This window comes from Cupressus sempervirens, chromosome 6 (genome assembly GCF_028749045.1).
Source record: "Cupressus sempervirens isolate cs-2001-9-10 chromosome 6, ASM2874904v1, whole genome shotgun sequence".
NCBI classification, from domain to species: domain Eukaryota; kingdom Viridiplantae; phylum Streptophyta; class Pinopsida; order Cupressales; family Cupressaceae; genus Cupressus; species Cupressus sempervirens.
In genome coordinates this window covers 406509474-406514262 of record NC_143123.1, presented here as the reverse complement: position 1 = coordinate 406514262, position 4789 = coordinate 406509474, and the positions used below count along the sequence as shown (strand labels likewise).

The 4789-nt window shown below is 30.3% G+C and overlaps 1 pseudogene; it reads left to right on the top strand.

The window, feature by feature from the left end:
* The first annotated feature begins 761 nt into the window (after positions 1-761).
* LOC149552784 (endoplasmin homolog) lies at positions 762-3877 on the top strand (annotated as a pseudogene).
* Positions 3878-4789: the final 912 nt, after the last annotated feature.

Genomic DNA, 4789 nt, shown 5'->3' with positions numbered 1-4789 from the left:
GCGGGGTTTGTGTTTCTCTATGCTTTGTTAGAAAAATGTTTCTGTTCCAACATTATGACATTTTTAGTATATAATTGTTGTTCATGCACATTTTGAACTCTAAAATTCTATGTTTCCCCAAATTATTATTTAACCCAATCTCTTTGATAATTTATTCCTTGGTTTTCCTTCATTCAAATTGAGGAGGGACATCGCCATTGAGAAGTATTAATAAATCTATTTCTTCTTCTAGTTTTTTTTTTTTTTCGTTTCAAGATGTCTTCATATGGGTTGAGTTTTTGAAATACTAGATTCATTTAAAAAAATCTTTTCATAACACTTAGGTTTGAGAATTTCCAATTGGTTGTTGGGAAAAATCATTCAGTTCATCAGGCATCTAATATATGCATTCAATTTCAAAGCACCCAGTTTGTAAAGGATTTATTTTTTTATTTGTCTCCTAGGTTATGATAATTTGAAACCCTTCTTTGCTGAATTTGTTCTTTCCCATCAGAGTCCATATCTATCTCTTGGAATTTGTTTAAATTTATACCCTTTTTAAAAATTATTATGGAGCAATTTAGATTTGATTTTAGGTCATTAAGAAATTATATTAAGCTACTGCGAAAAAAAAAACTGATAATACAAGATTGGATAAGGTTGAGCAAACCATGTTTAAAACCTTCTACAATGCTTCCAATTCAGTGCGACAACTTTATACGTGGGATCCATGTTACAACTTTATATGCAAGCCCAAAATCAACAAATGCTTTCTTTTCAAGATGGAGAGTGGCATGAGCTGGTAAGTATTAAAATTCATAGATATTTGATCTATGCTTTGTTGACTAGTTTTTTTTAACATTATTTGTTTGGCGTGGGTAATTTGTAGAGATTTCCTTTTGTTACAAATTTTTTATATTTTTTGAACTCTCTTTGTTTTAATAAATTGTTTGCCATTGGTCGATATTTCTTGATTCTACATGTTGGAGATTTTTCTTGCATGAGAATTATTATGGGGTGGCTTGTTTTATCGGACATGAATATGTTTGGGTTAGTAGTAGTTAGGATCTAATCAAATTTAGTTTTTTCATGACAATGATAAGTTCAATTTGGTCTTATTATATTTCTTTAAAGGTGTTCTACATCTTGGTAAGCCTATACTTCCCCTTTAAAACACTGTGGGGATAACCTTAGAGAATTACATCCATAATTGTTATACCATTGCATTTTCATATTTCTATTAGAGTTATGGATTACCCTATTATAGTATGTGGATTGGAACCTATGTCACATACTCTCATTAATGTTGTTCATTGCCTTTACACAATAGCTTATTAGAGCACCTATGGTTTAGAGAAATTAGTTTTGGTTTCTTATAGAGTATTATTGAAGGTACATTCTTACATTCAACATCCCAAGCCTATATCTTCCCCTTCCTTTGGATCTCAAACTCTGAGTTTGAATTGTAGTAAGTATATCCATAAGTTTAACTAGACAAACGATAATAGCATGCTATGCACTCCCCATTATGATTAAATAAATAAATGTAAACAAGCTATGTAATTTTATTAGATTTTTGATATATATATTTTTATATACATGCTTATATATTTGAAAATGGACATACAAATGTCAAGCGATCAATTGGGTGAAAATCATATGGATGATTCAACTCTAATTAATGATATCTAATATTTTTTCTTTAGTGTAGAAGGTGATGTTGAGTTCAAGGCTATTTTGTTTGTCCCACCAAAAGCTCCCCATGATCTATAATAAAGTTACTATACTAGCAAGGAAAATATTAAATTGTTTGTTAGGCGTGTCTTCATTTCTGATGAGTTTGAACTTTGAAGACCTTCTTCTCAAGTGCCTTTCTTTCTTGAAGGTCAGTGTCTATCATTCTTGTTCCTACCTATCTATTTTGTTTTTCTTTATATAGAAGTATGATACACATGGCACCATATAAACTCACTTTTTATTTTACATGGTATGGTATTGATGATTCAAACACTTTTCTACTCAATGTATCCCGAGAGATGCTTCAACAACATAAAAGTTTGTGCACAATAAAGAAGAAGATAATCCAAAAGGCTCTTGACATGATTTTTTGTATTGCAGAAGAGGACCCTAATGAATCTACTGATGAGTAGAAAATAGGTAGACATATTCAGTTATTCACAATTTCATATTTCCATAAGCTTGGGCAACAATTGGAAATATACTTGTAGTTATTGAAATGATTTTCCTAGGCAATGCTGATGTACTAAAGGATACATTTATTGTAGATGCTGACTCAAAAATAGATTTAGAGAAAAGGGGCAAGTATACCAAATTCTAGACTGAGTTTGGAAAATCTATCAAGTTAGGTATAATCAAGGATGCATCAAGAAAAAATAGGCTTGCAAATCTTTTCAAATTTGAAAGGCGACTGTAACTGCCAATTTTGAAAGCATACATTTTGTTTGCTTGATTTTAGATGAGTACTCTTACTAAGGTGTTACTATGTATTTCCAATCATTAAAATTTTCATGCTACTCATTTATATACTAGTATTCTCTATTGGTTTTAATAGCACAAATTTGGTGATAAATTTACATGACTCAACTAGAATATATCAAGAATGAAGAAGGACTAGAAGGATATTTACTACATTACTGGTACTATCAAGGAGCACCTAGAGAATTCTCCATTCCTTGAGAAGCTAAGGAAGAAAAACTATGAGATATGTGATTTATCTTGTAGCTACTTGAATGTTTTAGAACTTGTTAACACATTAGAACATTTATTGCTTAAAATATTAGTGGTTTGATTTTTTTAAGTTATTAATTTTCAAATGACTCTATTGTATAGAGTACAGTGTACTGAGACGGTCCATTTGTAGGTAATTTCCTTCATGGATCTAGTTGTTGCGTACTTAATGAAGTATTTCATGGACTAAGAAGAGAAGAAATTTCAAAATGTTTCTAAAGAAGGACTTGAGCTTGGAAAAGACTCTAAAGATAAGGAAATTAAGGAGTCATTCAAGGATCAAACATAATGGTGGAAAGATGTTCTTTCTAGTAAAAATGTTGATTTAGTAAAATTGGAAAATGTTGTTTTAGTGAAAATAAGTAATAGGTTAGTTGACACCCCTGAAGTTGTTGTCACTTACAAATATGGATGGAGCACAAACATGGAGAGAATTATTTGATTTGAAACTTCATCAGATGCCAAAAAGCAAAGTTACATGGGTGGGAAGCCACACCAATATTAAAGAACTCCAAGAAAAAGTTATTTTTGATCTAGAGGTATTTTCTAAAAGCTATGTCCTAAATAGAATGCTTATACAAATCACCATGTTTAGCTTGCCTTTTCAGATTTATCTAGTTTCAAACTTTATTCAATTCAATCTCATTATCTCTAATCATTTGTGCCTACTCCTATAATTTTTGTTTGGCATATTTTTTCTTTAGTTAATGTTAATTAATAAACATTAATTTTATTGCTTATATCTCTTGGTTACTTTGAGTGTTTCACTTTCTTCAAGTCAATAATTTTTCTGAAAGTGCAAAGTTGGTATATTACACAAAACTCAAAGCTCTACATTTTGTGTTTGTATTTTTTAAAGATTAATTAAAATTGTAAGTTTTGAAAATATATTTTAATTAATGTGTTTTCACTATTGTGGATTTTTTTGCAATCTAAAAGTGTAAATCAAACAACAAAACTAATTTCCCAGACAAAATTCATGGAAAGTGGGTTCTAACTTAATGACCTAAAGGAGTTTGTTGCTAATATATATTCAACAATTAAGAAAACTCTCAATGTGATTCCTAATGCAACAGTTAATGAAGAGGATGATGTGGAAGAAGAAATTGATATTGAAACAACAAAAGACATTGAAAAATTAACTAGTTAGGTTTGAACATATATGTGTAATTGTAAGAATAATTCATTGTCTTTATTGTAAGTTTTTGTGCCTACCTTTGCAGGAGCAGACAAATCAGGATGCCTTGGAAGGAAGTCCTACTAAAGAGGATATCATCAAGGATGTAGTTGAGGAGGAATCAAATGAGGACCATGATGAATTATATGTAACATAGTATAGGGGTAAGGCCATTGGCCGAGGCATTTTGGATATTTGTGCGATGAAGATGTAATTTTTGAAAGTCTTGAAAAGTTTACTGAGATAAATACTGTAGTGTCTGGATTCATTAAAGTTAGAATTTATTTGCGACTAATGTTGGCAGCATCACATGGCTACCTAATCAACTTTGATGGAGAAGGTATTGAACTATCTCTCTCATTTTTATTTACGACAAATAAGGCATATTCATTTACAAGTGCTTCCATTACATCACTTTTAGTAGAAATCTAAAAGCTTTCTATGAATATGAATTGCCTAAATATTCTGATGTCTATGCTATCCCTTTTCTGGATGTCAAAATTCACCAAATTTTCAACTCAAAGGAACTCCATAAATTAAATATCAATGTGATCTTTGCACATGGCTTATATTTTTTTCACTTTATTTAAATGTATTAATTACTCTCTTTTCTATCATTCACAATTTGATTTATTATACTTATCATTTCTTTCAAAGGTAGGACTCTAGCTCTACAGAGCTCTTATTTTCTCATACACACTAATTACTTTTTGTCTAATTATCTTACCTTTGAATTATTACTATAATGATTCCACATCATCAGTCGAGTGGTTACTATTGATATATATCCTATATTACATGGGACATTGTACTATAGTTTGGTTTCCCTTTTTCAAAGTACCTTATCTTCAACTTTTGTATCGGTATTAAGAAATAGAAGACATT